Raw genomic sequence first — 19,404 nt, 5'->3', positions numbered from 1 at the left:
TGTTTTTCTTTTATAAATATAAATACCACAACATTTACCTTTCCATTTTTGCTTAGAATATACAGAGCTTGAAAACTCAGATGATCTTAAACTGCTTCAAAATAATTTATAAAAGAACACCCCCACTTTTACTCTAGCCCTACGCTTATGTTACATTAAATTTTTGGCTAATTTAATAGTGTATAGTCAGTATAATAGAGATGGTTATGCTTGTAAATACAACTTCTTTGGTGTTGTGCTTATAACTAGTACAATAATAATACACCGTGAAAATAAATACATATGAGAATTTTGAAATGTTTGCTGTAATAAAATCTGTAGTTCATTAGCAGTACACAGATGAACTTTCAGGGTTAAAAAGAATATCCAGCTTGAGAGTAAACCATTTCTGGATCAGTGTCAGCATCTGCCACCCCGGTTTTCTTAGGAAAACATTGAATCCTGCCAGTACATGTTGCAAGATATGACCAACGTGACTTACAAACTAAGAAGCAAATCTACAAAAATGCTGTTGGCTACATAGTATTGTTGGAATCTGAGATGGAAAATACTTTTTTTTTTTCAGTTCTCTTCTAAGTCCTTTTGCCAATCCAGCAAAATTTAGTAAGGTTCAGATCACGCTGCAAGGCTTTTTTGTTCAGAAAGGCTTTTGAGCAACCATTACTTTGTATCTTTTTTTAATTTGTTGGCTGCCTGGGATTACTTGAGTATTTGTCAAGGGTGGGACTTGTGTCTTAAGTGGACGACAGAAATGCTGCAGAAGCGAGCTTCTGCTGCAAGTTCGTCCACTGGCTTTCTCTTAGTGCCTGATGGGTCCTGGTTTAGGGCTTTTGCTCTGACTTTCAAGGCATGAAGGGGTCAAGTTCCCGGTGACGTGGAGGGACATAGTCTTGTCTTTTGAAGCACTGGACAGCTGCGGTTCTCTGGGATAACCCAGATGGTCACAGAGCTCTGATGGGAGCACGTGAAAGCTGGGGACAAAGCGTGCTCTGTCAGAGGAACGTGGTTACGGGATAGGTTTCTAGTTGGAAATGAGGAGAATTTGGAGCCTGGTCATTTTCAGGAAATTGCAGACCACTGACTTTGAGACGGCTGTTCTACTAACAGTGCCAGTCACCATGTGAAGGCATCTTTGTTCCAAACTGTTCTGGAATGGGGTTGAAGAGCACCTTAGGATGGAGAGTATGGTAGGATGGAGAGCATTGGTTCCGTAAAGGGTAAAATGTGCCAGAAACTCCCTGAAATCCAATGAAGGTTTTTTCACTGCTTTTAAGTTTATGCAGAAAATGCTCCTAGGCTATAGCAGTAGATGATAGTGTTAAATCTACTAGATATCTACCACTTGATATATTTCCCAACTTAATTACACGAGTTACGTGTCTTCTGTTGTTTTGGTTGGCAGCCTTGCAGATATAGCTCAAAATCGGTTCTCCTCAGTTTTATACCACTAGTTGGCCATTGGTGGAGGAAGGATACGAGGCCATCTTAATAATTTCTTATCCTACCTGGAAGTATAGTTTTTAGGCTGGCTAAGGAGATGTTTTCTGACAGGTGACATTATGGGGTAATCTAAGACTGAGCAGAAGACTACGTAGAGGGGGGCTGAGTATAGCATATTGCTTCATATATAGATACCATAGAAATTACAGCTGTGCTGGAGTTTCTGCTTTTCACTGAAATTTGCTGTGTCTAGCAGTTGGTTCTTTGCTTGCTTAAGCTATATTAATTCTTGTGCTTATCCTGCTGGTACTAAACACTTCTTCAGCATTTCAATTTTGTGGTAGACTAGCAGGTGTTACTCTAGGTATTAGTGTTAGAAAAGCCCCGTAGATCATCTAACCTGTCCCCTTTTCTAGGACAGGGTGGTCCCATTAAGTAGACGTGCTGGTGCTGTATTTGGCAGTGTGGTTTCTGCCACTGGTTGTGGTTAATTTCTGAAGGGTTCTGCTTGTTTGCTTCTTCATCTACTAAGACAAGTAAGTTGGTTTCTTGGTGGTGTAGAAGCCCATTTGAGGAAGGCCAGACTCTAAAACCTCCAGACTGGCTTGCGTGTTGTCCTGGGCGATGCTGGATGAGAACATGCCACCAGCGCTTTATACCCTGCTTTGGTGGCCTTCTGGGGCCACATTTCAATGTGCTTGGCCTGATTCCTTTTCATCCATCCAGCTGATGGGCTTTCTGTGCGTGGGCTTAATTTACTTAATTTTTTTTTTCTTTTTTTTAGAAGGTGCCACGGAGTTTCTCCCCCTCGTGGAGGAGTTCCTCCCACGTCCCATGCAGAAGGAGCAGGCGTGCTGGGTGACAAGTGTGCAGAGCGGGGGGGGACGTGGCTCTGCAGGCAGGAAACACTCGTCAGTGGGTCCCGGTATCTTCGTCCGTGCTTCCTGTCAGTTAAACCACAAGCAGTGGAGCAGATGCACCCAGAGATGACGGCTCCACTGTCTGCCCCGGGCGGTCATTGGGTAGCAGTCTTCCCAAGAGTGTACTTGTGCCCGTACGCCTTTGACTGTTATCTGTCTGAGGCCCTTATTTAGATACCTGAGAGTAAAGATCAGCATTGAATTAGTTCAACAGAAAGCAGTGCTTGGAACTCTTGAAGCATGAAGTGTAAAAGAGTAACCATGGGAGTTATCCTAATGCAGTGAGAGCTGAGGTCCGGTGTTTCTTTTTCCACTGCTGCCAGTGTAGGAGTTTTTAAATGCATACGAGAAACAGACAGGTTGGGTGTGAAGTCATGCGATTTCATTAATATCTTTCTGGGCAGATGACTGCCACGTTACTTGAGCTGGTGAGTTTTTATTGTAAGATCCTGTGATCTTTGGAGTGATTTTTTAAAAATTATTATTAATTGTTTTCATTTTAATCCACTTGTAGATCTCTGTGTTTCTGAGGCAGCTCTGGCTTTCAGTTAAACAACTTGTTACAAGTGTGCACAGTAAAAGGCACATAAAACCTTCTATTGTAAAAGACATAATGGTTTTTAAGTAGATCTCATGATTTCTGAAGATAGGCATGTTATTACAACACAGTTAACTTATTGAAGCTAGAACTCTAATAATATCTTCCCCAGCATCAGATTTTAGAGAACCGAGTACTCTGCACATCAAAATTATATTAGAACTGAAACTGTGTGGATTCATTTCAGCCTTTTTGCCTGATCGGATGTCCTTTTCTTCCTCATGTGACAGCATAACTCCCCAAGTATTGTTTTTTTTTCCCTTAACTGTTTATTCATTGACTAGCCAGCATTGAGTAGAGATGTCTTTGCTGCATAATAAAATGTTTCTGTACTACATGCTCTTTAAAATAGAGGCTCTCAGCCTGAGGGGCACATCCTCTGGGTGGGGAAGAGTAGAAGGGTTGTAGGGGCACTGAGACTGGAAGAGTAAGGGGCTGGGGGTTGGATTTTTTTGTTGTTGTTTTTTTTTCTCTCCTGACTTCTCTTGCTTATGAAGCACCATGCATCGCACCTTACGCGAGGGGTGGGGAGGAGATGGTTCTGCGCTCAGCAGGAGAGCTGCTCTTGCAGAGGCAGGCACGGCTCATAGCTCTCGGTGGTGCCTTGACCCTGAGGGAACAGCTTCTGGTCCCCCCAAGTATCCGCAGGGCCAGGAGCCGGCACCACAAGGGCAAAACTCTGAATTTTGCCTCTGCGAAAGGCACCAGCTCTCGCATTTCTAACATAGCTGGACTAGAAGCCTTTCACAGCGACAGGATGCTTCTGCTGACCTTTTTTTCTTTCAGTTTTGAGCACTGTTTTTCTCAGTACTGTCTTGTTTGAGAGAGGAAAGGTACCAATGAGGCACGACCCTCTTGGGGGGAACACACAGTAAAACCTCCAAGAAACTCTGCTTGAAGTCTATGGCATCTTGAAAAAAGGCATAGCATTGGGGTTTTTTTTCCCCCATCCACCCACCCACAATTCTGATATTAATTTATTGCATCTGCAATCACAGCAAACCACATTTGGATGGAAACTGAGACTTCACGGAATTAGATCAAATATTAGGCAACAGAAAAGAAGAAAAAGAAAGGAGGCTGGAGGGTAAGTGAAAGGATGGATTAGAAACTATGTAAAGCAACCTCTCCCTGCATTACCTTGTTTATGGTACTAGTATTGGTATCTTCCACTTTGACCTCTGCTTCCTCTTGGTTTTTGTTGTTGGTTTTGGTTGTTTTTTTTTCCTGACTCTGTACAGGTTGAATGTCATGCTGGGAGAGGAAAGTGTAGAAGAGTTAGATAGAATGCTTTTAATCTCTAGCTTCTACGATAATTTGCAAATTTTCATAACAGAGCTGATGTCTGCTGAGGGGCTCCTTGCATGATGAGGCTGTTGCGCTGCGAGAAGGGTTGGAGTACTTGCTTTAGGCACACCGTATGCTTGTTTTCCCAGAGACCTAAATAAAAATGGTCAGAGGGCTGGAACACCTCTCCTATGAAGAGAGGCTGAGAGAGTTGGGGTTGTTCAGCCTGGAGAAGAGAAGGCTCCAGGGAGACCTTATTGCTGACTTTCAATATATAGAGGGGACTTATAAGAAAGCTGGAGAGGGACTTTTCACCAGCAACTGTAGTGACAGGACAAGGAGCAACAGTTTTAAACTGAAAGAAGGTAGATTTAGATTAGTTGTAAGAAAGTTGTTCACTATGAGGGTGGTGAGGCACTGGCACAGGTTGCCCAGAGAGGCTGTGGCTGCCCCATCCCTGGCAGTGTTCAAGGGCAGGTTGGATGGGGCTTGGAGCAACCTGGTCTAGTGGAAGGTGTCCCTGCCCATGGCAGGGGGTTGGAACTGGATGATCTTTAAGGTCCCTTCCAACCCAAACCATTCTGTGATTTTATGAATTGAGGCCTGGATCAACTCCTGGGAATGTAGGCAAGTCAGAGAAGTGACTCAAGGAAGGACCTTAATTAGCCTCTGTTGCTATCCTATAATCAGTGGAGAAAAACCATCTGCTCCAGGAGATGCAGCCAACCTTTCCTCCCATTGACTATGGGAGCAACCAAAGTCCTTTCTTATGATGCTATTTGAGGCTTTTAGAATTATTCTGATTTTAGAGGACTCAATTGTCAGGAAAAATCCTGTTTTTGTGGGTCAAAGGAGGAAAAGCTGTCACAGGAGAAAATTGTTTTGTGATGGTAGAAGCTGTGTGGGTGCATGCCTGCTCGACCCTTCTCCTGTCCATGACACTGTCAGGGTTTGTCTTTTGGGAGGCATGGGTGAACTTGTGCAGTGGCCCTGTTCAGACAGCGTCTGAGCGAGAGGGCAAGTGCACATGTGTGCGTGGGCGCATGTTTGCATGTGCATGTTTGCCTGTGTGAATAAGGACGTGGGATATGGTGGTGTCGTTGCCTTTGAGGCCTCCATAGCAGGAGTGGTCGTCATTTGAGCTGACAAGCTGTATATCAAAATCTTTATGAGCCTGGGTGCTGTAATATCTGTATTATTTGTTCTGTGGAGCTGAGGGGAGGTAGAAAGAGGTGTCCAGGTTTGTGAGCCTGTGGCTGCGTCGAGGTTGTGCTGCTTTCTGTTGCAGTATGAGACCAAGTTGGGCACGCTACTCAGCCCAAGGTGACCGGGCAATTTTGTGTTTTCCCCAGGCAATTTGGTTCCCCCCACCTGTGCTGCCTTGTTTCCCCCTGCAGCTGGCGAGTCAGGCTGGATCACGGAGCCCTGCAGTAGGGGCTACGGCTGGATGGCACAGGGACGTGCGCAGCAGCCAGCTCTGACACCCTGTTTAGTTCTGCAAAAGGCACAGGAACTTGAATGATGAAATGAGGAAGAGGGGAGGCTTGAATTTCTCTACACCTGCTTTGTGGGGGCTCTGAAACTTTCCAGAATACCCTGATTCTGTAGGTCTTTTCATGTAACACTCATAAATTCTGTGTCTAGTTCATTAGTAGTGAATTCCTGTGTCTCCCAGGAGCAGGTGTGTGCTCATATGAGAATGACTTAGGCTTCAGTGCGAACATTTCCCCAGACGTTACGAAATGAGAAATACTGGCCTGTCCAGACGCTGCCTTCCCTGGAGGGACCTTTGCAGACCCCGCTCCTTTTCCACATCAGTCTTAAGAGAAATCTTTTTGCCTTTTTATATTAGTCTTGTTGGTCTTTAACTCATGTTTCATCACTGTTTGAAACCCCACGGTGGGAATTGCTAGTCTAGCAATAAGTCAGGAGATAATTTATATTCTCTTAATAGCCAAGTTCACTAGTTTGAAATTCCCCAGACAAATAGTCTCCCTTCTTAATCCCACCCCATGCAAATACTTTAGAACATAACATTTAAGCTACACTGATCTGTGAGAAGAAAAATGTACAAATGGCATGGGAATATTCATTTCTGTCTTAACCTACGTAGCTGCAAGTTAATGTATTTATTATTATTGTAATAACGCTAAGCATCATGAAGCACACACATTTGCAGAATAATCAGAGTGAATACATTGCATTTTAGAGTGCATTAAAATTGGCAGCCTAAAAAGTATTTTAATAATAGCTTGAGTGAATGTTCTTCTCCACTGTAACTGTGTAAGCAGTCTCTTGCCTTGCAGAGGTTTTAAAGGCATGATTTTAGATGAAGTATTCTCTGTTTGGTTCTTTACCTGAGATTTTTTTCTGCAGACATTTAAGTGAATCAAATCGCTCACATGTTATGTCCTGGACAGATGTTCAGTACAGCAGAAATGCCTGTACTCTTCATGCTGTTAATGCTCTTCTCCAATTTAGGCAGCCTTCAGCACCTCATTGATTTCACCCGGCAGCAGCTTTTGGGGAAGGGTAATACTGAACAAGTAGGTGAAGGCAATTGTTTTAAAAAACGCAACATCTCTGCTCAGGAGATGACCACTCTTGCTATGCAGGCTTAAAAGGCAAAGGCACCACCATATTCCACATCCTTGGACTTGGAGGAACAGGTGGATGAAAAGCTGGACATGAGCCAGCAACATGCACTCGCAGCCCCGAAAGCCGACCGTGTCCTGGGCTGCATCCCCAGCAGCGTGGGCAGCAGGTCGAGGGAGGGGATTCTGCCCCTCTGCTCCCATCGGGTGAGAGCCCACCTGCGGTCCTGCGTCCAGCTCTGGGGTCCTCAGCACGGGACAGACATGGAACTGTTGGAGCGGGTCCGGAGGGGGGGACACGAAAACTATCAGAGGGCTGGAGCACCTCTGCTGTGAGGAAAGGCTGAGAGAGTTGGGGTTGTTCAGCCTGGAGAAGAGAAGGCTCCAGGGAGACCTTATGGTGGCCTTTCAGTACTTAAAGGGGGTCTACAGGAAAGCTGGAGAGGGACTCTTAACAGGGAGTGTAGTGACAGGCAAGGGCTAACAGTTTTAAACTGAAAGAAGGTAGATTTAGATTAGATATTAGGAAAAAAATCTTCACTATGAGGGTGGTGAGGCACTGGAACTGGTTGCCCAGAGAGGCTGTGGCTGCCCCATCCCTGGCAGTGTTCAAGGCCAGGTTGGATGGGGCTTGGAGCAACCTGGTCTAGTGGAAGGTGTCCCTGCCCATGGCAGGGGGGTTGGAACTAGATAATCTTTAAGGTCCTTTCCAACCCAAACCATTCTGTGAAAACAGCACAACCGTTCAGTGAATGTCTGATTTGGCAAGCACCTGGAACCTGGATGTAGATGATTACCTTCTGAAAAGCTGGCTGAAATGAGACAGACATTTCCAAGAGGGAAATAAGAGAAATGTAGAAGCGTTGACCTCTCAAAACAATATTCTTAAAGTCTATGAAGTGAGTTAATGCTGAAGATGCTAATAGGTGAAAGAAGGAAAGATAATGACAAAGATTGGGCATGAAAAAACCCCAAACTGTGGTCTCTCTGCAGGGCTGAATTCATCCTCTCAGGAAGGTTTAGAGACGAGACAATTCTATTTCTTTTTCCGGGTACAATGGAGGTATATTCAGTGTGTCTAGATTAGACGAGATTATTGGGATAACCTGCACATAGAGCTCTTTGTGCTGTGCGCTCCACGCCCATAAGTAGTTGGCTGTCTAGTAACAAGGTGGTTTGTGTACCAAACAAGTTACAGCGAGAGCCTAGGGTTCAGTGTCTTTTTTTTTTTTTTTTGCTTTGTTTTGGTTTTTTTGAAGTCCCTCTGGCTATGTAATACCTTTTCTAACCAAGGCCACGTCCCTCCTTGTCTCTGCGTGTGTGTGTGTTGGTGCTTTCTTAAAGTTGTTTCGAATCTCAAGTTCAGTTTTAAACTAATGTTTTGAGAGTATTTCTTGAGTTCAGAGCAAACTGTTTGGTGGGTGACTTTGCTCCCTTTCCTGCATGCTGCAGAAAAGCTTACTAATTGTGTTTACTTGAACATATTTGGAGTATTTCGTTGCTGCTTGCTTTTCTCTGTGGTGAGCTGTGACCAGGAACACTGGTGTGAATTAACCGTGCAGAAAGCACGTACCAGCTCAGAGCGGTGTCTCATGCTGAGGGAGAGCATTCAGTTATAGCCTTCTGCCTGTGAGTTTAAAAGCTTAGCTCCCTCATTCTATAATTTTCAATAAATTTAAGTATCTTTTTTGTTAGGCCTATAGATGACACATGAGTTGCAGCTACAGTGATCTGTAAAATACATTACACTAGAAATCAGGCAGAAGAGTTCACCTCAGAAAGGAGTCACAAACCCCATGCCTTGATTTGGGAGACTGTCTTGAAGGTGTGGAGTTTGTTTTGGTGCCCCATTTAAGAGAACAAGTCCATCATGGCCTACATGAATTCTTCTTACATGAACGCTGTCTGAGCTACAGTAACGAACCCGATTAAGCCAAAAATAAAGTTGAATGCGCTCATGCTAAAAAACCAAGACAGTTACATTAGAAAAGACAAACAGTGGAAAAAACCCCCAGACTTGTCAGTGCTGGAGGTTAGTGGGAGGGTGTTCATGAAGTCTGACTGACATCTCCAACTTCCCTGTCTGCAGCTGTTCCTTATCAATCTGCCCGACTGTAGGTACGGTTTGGTACTTTGCACCTCTTCTTACATTACCTTTAATTCCTGTTTCTACAGGCTTTTTTGAATCAAGTATTTCTGCTTGTGAAATCTTAGGAGGTGTTGTCACTCACACTTGGGTTGGGCTTTTTTGTTGCTTTTTGGGTTTTTTTGGAATCTGTATGAAAGCTTAGTGCAAACATCAGCTTTGTGATTTTGACGAAGTAGGAGATTTGTCTTAATTTTTCTGAGAGATTTGCTGATGGAGGTGTGTCTCTCCTGTCCCAACCTCATAAATAACTCTCTGGCTGTGTTAGTAATAGTATTGGACTTTCCAAGCCCTTAAAAACAAAAAATTCACAGTACTAATTGTCTTAGTTCACTCATCAAAATATTTCAGAAAGAACTGACAAGAAGAAGTAATCTTGATGGTAATGGCTGAACGGGTGACAAAATGGACCCTTGGGGATGTATAAGGAAGGTGCGTGTTGGGGCACCGTATGGGCACTGTGCTGTGTCCGATTACGGACTGGGGAAAACAGGTCACCTCTTGCCTGGTGTGAAAAACCTCACTGAAGAATTCCTGTGGTACAGCCATTGGAAATGCATAACTGAGTACTTCATTTCTTGTATTTGTGGGTAAAGTTAAATGAGGATCTTTGTGACGAATAGATTAAAAAGCTTCAGGCACAGTCTGCAAAAATGTGTTTTAACTGATAAGCTTTATAAATAAGAAAGACTGAAAATCTATCTTTTACCCACTCATCATCGTTAACCACAATGCTAACTTAAATATAAATGTAAATGCTCTTCTAAATCCTGAGCTGGTATCTCTCAAAGACCAAAACGTTTGTTTAATGCTGTGTTAAAAAAGCAGCTTATAGATGACTGTTAGTTGCCATGCTTTGTGATACAGGCCGTACTGTTTCTCAACACAAGCCCTCTTAGCCGTTTATTTTTTGCTTTGCTTTGATTGGGGCTGTGATTCTTGTCTTAAGGGTTAAAAAGTTACTGAAATAAAGATTTAGGTTAAAGCAGCATGCAAATAAAACTTTTCTTGCATGTTTCATCCGTGCTCTCTGGGTTAGCTCACTTGTATGAGTGTAATGGTGTATTAGCTTATACTCTCAGCTTCAGCAAAATGAACCACTTGTCCCAAGAAGGAGGCTGCCTGAAGAACCCTGGGTGAGTTGCAAGAATATGCATATTCATTTGTTGAAACTCTGTTTAATTCCAAGGTGTATGATGTGCGTGTAGGAAAGCAAAGGTACCTGTCCTACAAGAACACATAAAATACCTTGTGTAGTCCTCTGAAGCGTCACCATCACAGCTGATGTTCAAAGGGATGGCCACACACCTCGCATAAAGAGAGAAATCGCTGCTACTTTTTTTTCAGCATTGTAGGGTTTAACTCGCCACTGTCTTGGCTGCAGACCTTAGACTGTGGAAGTAGGATTAGCAGCACACCCTCCAGAAAGGGAAGGTGGGCTGAAAGCTGTTGGGGAGAAGGTGGAAGAGCCAAACCCAGGGCAGCACGGCGTCCTGGCTGGACAGAGGGAAGCCGGTGGCCCTGGGAGGGCCGTGGGCTGGAAACGGCATCTGCTCGCACCGCGCCGGGCACGGGCTGGAAACGCGCCGGCCTGCCTCCCGCTATAGCATCATGGTCTGAAGTGGGGCGAGGAGTGAGGGTGGTAATTAGATGATCTTGGACCCAGAACGAGCCGTTTGGGGTTTCTGAGACCTGCTGAAATAAGCAGCAAGTGCTTCCAGGCCATGGTTCTCGTTGGAGGCAGGAGAAGTCTCTGCTGCTCGGTCTCCGGGTTCATTCTTGCGGGAGTCTCGGAGCCGCTGTTCTCGGCATAGCCTGCCCGTGTCCTCCAGTTCGTAAAATGAAATCTCATACTGTCCTGTGGCTGTCAGGTAAGAAGGAAAAACGACTCCTCTGCTGCAAACGTTTTTTAGGTGGTACATTGTAGAATAAAAGCTTTTCGTGTTGGTAGTAAGGGTTAAACGTTGAGGGCAACAGGTATAGGCAGACTTAGGTATGTGATATGTGCGACTGTTTTGCAAGGTGCTATAAATGTTGGCTCCCTGTAATCTGATACCAGGGTAGGACAGGCTAACTTAATGAAGGAAAATAGACAGCAATGTAAAAGAACTGGAAATTCAAGTCTAGCTGACTAATACCAGCCTGCTCCAGAGCCTTTCGACTGTTCATGTTGCTGACAGCTGACAGCAAATGAGAGGCAAACAACAGAGACATTGCCTAATCTGTTCTGTGTTCGTACAGATTCTTTAAAGACACTGCAAAGGTAAGAACCTTTACGTTTCTCAACCTGGCAGAGTTGCTGAATGCAGCCTTGAACGTACACATCGTCGACAGGAGTGAAGTACCAAACTGAGGCTTGAAGTCTGTGTGTGTTTGGGAAAGAGGAGACTTCAGCAAGTTCTGTGTGTCTTAGTTTGTGCCCCTTTCTAGTTGGTGCACATCAGTTAAATCAAATTCAGAGTTCTGAAACTGCTGAAATACTCAAACATAGAAGTGCAAATCACACAGTATTTTTATGGCTACAACAGAGTAATTTTGAACTTATTTAAATGTTTTGTTTGTTGTGCTTGACAGTCCAGTTGGAAAAGTTTAAAAATAAATTAATTGCAAAAGGAAAGCCGCAGATTGCTAAAAATCTGTGTTGCAGAAGTTGTAACTGGGATTTTTACTGAGCTTGGTCCTGTAGCATCATCTGCAGAATGCTGAAAAAGTCCTGTGGGAGTTTAACTCCCTGATCTAGAATTACCGACGCTTGGCTGGAAAACGTTGCCTGGAATAAGAAACTTTTGACTTGAACCTGATCTCCGCTGGCCCTTTTTTTTCATTTTCCCCCTTTAATGTATATATTTTGTGTGTATTTACATTCCAGTTTAAAAAAGAAAAATGTCTGTGTCATTGGCCAGCAGATTTTTCTTTGGTAAACTTAACTTTTACCTGCAGGTGATTTAAAAATGACGACTGTGTTACTAATTTGTGGGTAAAGTACTTTTTAGAGAATGGTTGACAGTTTTATATCAGTATTGGGTACAGACTGGCAACTGGTAATTTGTGAAGTTTGGCACCTAGCCAAAGCAATTACATTTAGTTTCCCCTGATGTTTCTTACTCCCACTGCCACCACTTCATTCTCTTGTGTGTATGCGTTAATCAAAAGAGCAAAACCTCTCAGGGTCAAGCAGTTCTTCCTCCCGCCACCCTCTTTTGCGAGTTTCCTCATATCCTGTTGTAGTTGTCTTGGAGCTCAGACCTTCAGCTGTCTCTGTACTGAGACCCTTTCCCTTTGAAACCAGTGAGATTTGACTTATCTGCAGCTCTCTTATTACAGTTGCTTACAGGATTGTAGTCTTAATGCTCCTTAAAAGGTGCTATTAAATGCCAGAAACTACTTGAGGGTGCCTTTTAAAACATTTATTCTTTGCCACTGGAATAATTAATTTGGTTTACAGAAATTTCTGAACTGGATTTGGGATTTTATCAATTTACAGTTTTCTTGGTATCTTTTTTAAACAGCTTTTGGGGATTTTGTGCAATATAAAAAATAGTAAGGTATCTTTGATACTGATGTTATTTATTAATGCTGGTAATTTCGTTATCATATGACAACATATAAAACCAATCCTGGCTCTGCAAATTTACTATTGGATAAAATAGTGTATACTGAGTGCTGTAGGAGAGGAAGTAACAAGATATCTTTTGTTTTCCTTTCTCTCCATAATTAGTATCACTTACCTCGATGAACTAGACTGTGCGGATGCTTGCAGTGTCATATCAAACTTGTAGTCAATCTATTCTGGTTTTGGCGTGTTTAATATATTACTATTTTCCGGTGGAGAATACGAGTCCAGAAGTAAGCAGTTACAAAGAAAAAAATTACAGCAAAATCCTACCTGTGGAGATGTGTGGTTGCAATCTGCATTACTGGAGGTTTGTCTTGTGTTATGACAGGTCTTTTCCATTCTGTTTAAAAAGAAATCCGTATGTAATGAGGCTGATTTGGTCTAATTACATCGAGCTGTTTCTAAAACATTTTATAATTTTCCTAAGCTTTTGACTTCTGTCATGTCTGTAGCAAGGAGTTTGAGCAAGTACATCTAGGCTGATGCATTTTTAATTGCTTTCCTTTCATCTTTTCAAAACTAGTTGCTTCTCGACTTAATTGAATGTCTCCTTTTTCTCATTTTATCAACAGGGAAGTGTGGGCACCTGATTTTTTCCTTTTTACCAGTAGTGATGAATTAACTACAAAGGCAGAATCAAAGGCCAGATGAAGTTAGTGATTCCCAAGAGTTCTGGACCTGCAAACCACACTCCCCACCCAGCCCCTGTGTTTACTGGAGGTTAGCATGCATGTGTACCACTATGCAGTAGCAAGAAGAGAAGCAGGTCTTTGCTACTACTGTTCTAAGCCACTCCTTGGATCCATATTATATTGCTAAACAAGGCCACGCTTTCGGAAATGTTCTTCATAACAAAACCTGATGGTTGTTAGGGTAAGAGACCTTTAGGTAGCCCATCACGGAGAAGTTCTTAGAAAGACTGGCAGTCACGCTGTCGGTCGCCAGGATGCTTTCTATGTGTTGGTGTGCTTGTGGCCGATGTTTTTCAGGTGGTGAAGGCCTGACTTGCACGTACACTTCCCCGCTTTTTGACAGTAACTGTGCACAGATATTATCTTTGCAAGACCGAGAGGTTAGTGCTGCTGTGTTCCCCAGGCTGGTAGACCGACTGCTGAGTTCTCGCAAGCTTGGCAGACTGTGCGAGCTCCCTATGCACTGCCTGGGGGATGCTGTCCTTTTTAGGGGGGAGGCAGTTAATGTCGTTTGTTTGGCCTTCAGTGGAAGAGGGTAAGACCAAGCTAAATACTCTCCCAGCAGTACTGAGGTGGTGATGAGCAATAGTGGGTGGAGGTGACTGAACTGGAAGCAGAGAAGGAGCACTTCTGCATACCCCATTGTTGTATAGGGATGTGGGAGGTTGTGGGCTTTTTGCTTCTTTGGTAGCCAAAACAACTGCACCAAAAGTAAAGAGTCAAGTAAGTAGAAGGGCATGCATGTCATATACTTATTTTGGCATATACATATGTGTGTGTATGTGCACATACACAAAAATTAGGATAAAGCGCGTTTATGTAACTGCAACTGGTACGTGTATGCGTGCATCTGCACAGGCATGTAGAGTAGGTGCTATGCAGTGAAGTAACATTACGTGGCTTTTATCTAACTGTAGTTGAAGTAATACAGCTTATCTGTGAGCTGAGGCTTTAGTAAGCTGAGGCTTTAGTGACCCAAATTCAATCTGAAAAGTTTCAAAGCCCCATGGATAGCCAAGGCTGCTAGGTCATGTAACCACTTTGGAAAATTTACTCTTATGTTCTCTTTTATGTGTCTAATGTGCCAAGAAGTGCAATTTGGGCAGCTGCAAACTGGTGTTTGAATCCACTAAGCAGTTTTGATCGGGGAGGGGGGCACGTGGGGAGGGAGGGAGGTCCAATCTCTGACACAATTTGGGGAGGAACGGAGGGCTGGCATTGTGATGTCCCACCTCCCTAACCTCTTCTTACACCATGCACCAACCTACGGAAATGCAAGATTCAGTTACTTTCTTCTCAGGGGAATGGGGAAGCAGAGGAGAGGATTTGGACCCTTGCTTTCCCCTGGAGCGCCCTTCCTCCCTTGCTTTAGGGCAAGTCACAGCTAACTGTTCCTCTTGAGTTGGCTCCACTTTGCAAGAGCAAACACTTTGCGGAGAGGTGACTAAAACCCAGCGTGTCCTTTCTCTTGCCTGATCAGATAAGGGAGGCTTGCACTTTATCTTAGCAGATGTTCAGATACTTTATTCAGAGCTCGAGAGCTTCAGTAGTAGAGTTGGGGAGAGCTTGCCTTGCTTCAGTATCTCTTAGCTTGATGCTTAGGACTGGCCTTTCGGTGGTAGTCTGATCTTTTGTTGCTGCAGCATAAATCAATTATTTACAGTGCTCTACGTCTATGCACCTACACTGATTTGGGGCTACCTTTACAGGTTGAGTATGCTGGCAGGAGAGGATACAGATGAAAGAAAGCCTCAACCACACTGTCATTTTCTTCAGATTTCCCAGCAGCGCTCTGCTGGGTTGCTGCGTTTGCGTACAACAGCTGTGTTATATAAATGTGCTAAATAAAAGGGACTTAAAAAGTATCAGGGAACATGGGAGATAGGAAGAGGAAGGTTTTCAGGGGTGGGGGAGTCTGTAAACAGTGCTGGAGCCGTTATTGTTAATAGTCTGGAAAAGAATCTTGCCTCATATTAAATATTCGGGTTAAAAGACATAGTTGCCAAAAAAAAAAGAAAATAAAAGATGAAAATGTGATTTTTTTTAATTAATTTTTTTTGGTGATGCCAAAGAAGAGCTTGTTGCTTGCATTTGTGCTTTCTGCTCTCTTTGGAGTAAACGTGCTTTTATGTGAGATTAAGGGAAGAGGTAGTTCATTTCACTTCTTTTGTATTAATTGAATTGCGTGCCAATTCGTTGGTTGTTTTGTGGGGTTTTTTAATGCTTGTTTATATTTAACAGATGAACCCTCTTACTCTCTGTCCTCCTTGCTGTATATGTACTGAGAGCCCAGAGCCTGTGGTGACAAAGGCTGGTTTCCAGCCTGGCTGCAAAACAGGGATTTATTGATACCGATGATTTCTGTCCTTAACGAAAGCTCAGCAAAGGTCACTCTGTTGACTTTTGTTATGTCAGCTGCTTTTTGCACGGTTTCCCCTAGGCAGCGTGGATGCTTTCAGAAGATTTCAGGCTGTTCCTTACGCTGTTGCTTTCCTTGCTCGGTGATATACCCTTACCATGTTGTTTTCCTATCTCCTTTAATTTGTGTGAGTAGTTGAAATACTGAGTCTTCAGAAACTTCTTGTGCCAAGTAACATATATTACCTTGTTCTTGCTTGTCATTGTGTCAACTACAGATGCCCCGGGTCTAAGGACATGTTTCAAAGACCCTGTTCTGTGCAATTTCTTCGTATAACTCAATAGGAATAATCAATCCATGAAGAATGCCACAGTAGACTCTATTGTTAGCATTTATGCTTAGTGTGGACCATAAAGATCACCATGGGTTTGGGATTTCTATGATATGACAACTGTGATTTTTTTCCCCCCTTTTTAAGAAAACCAGACTCTACAATGTATTACTAGCACAGTATCTTAAAAAGATGCAGCTCTGCAGAGGGTGGACTGGCTCTGCCTTGATCCATCCTTAACCTCCACTGGTAGAAAGGAGTTAGAAACTTGAGTGAAATGGTGCAGTTACCATCCATGTGTTTGTCTGACCTCGCCCAGGATGGTTTTCAGTCCTTCAGTCCAAAATTTCCAGGTGATGTCTTTATACTTCCCTTTCCTCTCATTCACTCTCCTCTTCCTCCCTCATCCAAGATGATGTTCAGAATGCAGCTTTACATTTCTGTTAAGTCACAACTTTTGACACTTCTAGGCTAGAGCTAATATTGCAGTCTTAGAAAATCAATGGGAAATTTCAATCGCAAGTCATTTGTCCCCATGCTAAATGAGTTGAGCTGTTTCAGTAATAGCTCGGGATTCAGATCTGCATTTGAATCTTAAAGCAGCTAAGCTGGTTCTTAATTTTAAATGTACGAATGATCTTACTAATTTCACAAAAAAAGGCAGTGCAGGATGTTTACAGTCATCTTCAGTAACCCTAAATGGGACTGGATCCAGTAGCTTGCTGGAGGTATCTGTCAGCTCAGCTGGGATGCTCTCAAGTACCAAGACTTGAGCCTTCCAAGTTTATAGCTGAGCTTCTTCAGCAAATTTTTGGGTTTGTGCCCGGCACTTTGATGCCTGCTCCACCTGCTCCACTGTGGTGCTGCTGTGTTATTTCAGTGTTCTGCATTACAGTGCTTGAATGCTAAGGCAGTAGGGGCTACACTGGCTCATATTGTCCGGAGTTGAAGGAGAAATTGTGGATTTGTTACTTCCAAGTTGGAGCCTAGTTGCACTATTGCAACTTCACTGTTGGGATCAAAAACATTGGTTCTGGAGGTATTTCTTAGGAGCTTTATTGAGTTGGCTAAGTAGGGCTATATACGGTGAAGAGCAGTGGGGAAAAAAGTTGTGATGTCTAGCTGGAAGGAGTCGTCCAATGCATCTTTTGGGATACCAGAGTAGCAGTGGACTAAGGGTTAAATTGGCTGAATGTGCTTTTTGACAGGCTGATTGAGGAGGTTGTTTCTAAATGTTGAAATCAGCAGAGGAGGGGAATTTCCAGAGGGATTGAAATAATTTATTTGTATGTTCAGTTTCAAGTATTAAGCAAAATTAAGATGTTTGTTTACATTGCTGTGTCTTAATATTGCTTTTGATAATAGGTTTCTACAACAATTAGTAAAAATGAAAGCAAAACCTGACTTATTCTGTAGTTCTGAAAATTTGATGTAAATTTTATGCTAATATATACTGGGTTCCCTTTCTCCCAGGACTATTTGTATGTAGTCGAGCTTATTGTGCATGTGAATACAATTTACGCATTTTATGCTGTTTGCAAATAACTTATTTTCTAATCACAGATGTATGTAAAATCAGGCAGGGGGATAAGTGGCATTATATAGCAAAAACAATAGTCATGTTTGTGTTAGCCTATAGACAGCAGGATCCTGTGATACTTGGAATAATGAAAGCACAGTTTATAAAAATAGATGTGGAGGAAAATATAGCTGGTTTAGAATTGTGCTGGCTTCTGTGAAAAGCTGCTCTTGTTTTCTATATGCCAGAGAAAGTGACATGGGTTAAAGGAAAGTACTTTTGCATTATTTTGCCATGTTGTTATTGCCCAGTAGATCATTTGCTACTACCATGTACCGCTAAAGAAGTAGTGAAAATTTTCCTGTAAATAATAATAGGGTGCCTGACCTTTATAAGGTTAGATGTAAAGGCTCACTAAAGCCTGTTGACTTACTTGTCTTTGACTTTGGTCGTAATGTTGAGGTTACATGTTTCTTTTCTTGTAAGAAGAAGGTATCATTTGAATTTATTTATAGATTTCTTGGAGGTTTTGGGGAGAGGGTGTAAGGGGGAAGGACCAGTCTGCTATATAGTCTTATATCACTGTGTCACCCTGGTGCTGAATTGGTAAAACAGCTTTTGAATGTCTGTTCCTGCAACAGTATCAGATGATGAGGAACTTCATGCTACCATAAAGTGTGACTATTCTAAGTAGTGTTTGTGTGGATCCCTTTGGGATCAAATGCATTACGCTGCTGCAGTCTCTTAAATTATATTAAATCATGATGATTAGTTTTGCATTGAGGGTTTTGTTGGGGGGGGGTTAAATAAAAAGTAAGGAAGGATTTCTTTATGGCTTTTAGTAAGTTTGCTGCCACAGCTTTTTGATCTTAGGCATTTAGTGTGCATCTTGGTATTGTAGTATCTACTGTAAAATATAAATATTTTACAGAATAATGAATGACCTGGCACTAATGGAAGAATATACCAGTTCCCAATGCATGCAGGGAACTTGTAAATCTGTCTTACAGTGGCTGTACCTCCAATTTTCCTTATACTTCATGAGTTTACTAGGTAGCCTGAGTCCCCAACACGCATTTATCCTGATTTTACATTGATGCTGTTATTTGTTACTGACCCTAGAAAGTTACCAGACCTTAAGAACTTGTAGTCTGTTCATACATGTGGCTTCAATTAGTGTAACGGAGATGATTGTAAGTCTTTGCTGTATTCTGGCTCTGGTTCTCCCTGGACAATTAGCTTAACCCCTGTTACAAAATAAGTCTCAATTTGGAAGCTGAGGCAGTTCTCCTATTCACCCAGTAATCCTTTGGAGTGAAGTTACTCTTCACTGATTAGAGGGAGTGACTTAAAATACTATTATTTCATCTTATTGGAGAGTTACAATTTATTTGGAGGCAGTAACCAAAATAGAAGCTGTACTTAAATAAATTTCCATATCTGTCCTCTCTTCTGAAAGATCTGGTATGTACCTATTGACATAGATTGACCCACTTCAATCACTGTCTGTAGGAAATATTAAACTGTACATTATATGACTATGTACTTTATTTTCACGCTGGCATACAGGATGGTAGGAGTCTCGGATGGGACAAGTTGGTCTTAGTCCCACTGTGCTGGCATGTGTATGTAACTTCTTAATTGTATTCTTACCTTCTAAAAGGCGGGGCCAAATAATTACATTTAGGGAAGCTACCCAGGATTATGTGGTTGCATGTAATCCTTTCAGTGCTATAGCTCTGCTGAAGTACAGAGAAAGCCTTGTTAACTATTCAGGTCATCCTGCAAAATGGCAAGGGCTGAGGTTGAACAGTCATGGTTCCAAAGCACATCCTTCTCTGTTCATGCATGTAGCTCTCATTAATGCAAATATCATCTAGTCAGGGTTGTGGCTAGTTTTAT

At 42.6% G+C, this 19,404-nt stretch overlaps 1 protein-coding gene across 6 annotated transcripts in view; it reads left to right on the top strand.

The window, feature by feature from the left end:
• ELF1 (E74 like ETS transcription factor 1) overlaps positions 1-19,404 on the top strand; it is a 92,216-nt gene that overhangs the window by 30,996 nt on the left and 41,816 nt on the right. The window lies entirely within an intron of this gene.

Source organism: Buteo buteo, chromosome 14 (assembly GCF_964188355.1).
Source record: "Buteo buteo chromosome 14, bButBut1.hap1.1, whole genome shotgun sequence".
NCBI classification, from domain to species: Eukaryota; Metazoa; Chordata; class Aves; order Accipitriformes; family Accipitridae; genus Buteo; species Buteo buteo.
The sequence above is the reverse complement of the archived record's forward strand: the minus strand, read 5'-3'. Positions and strand labels throughout refer to the sequence as shown.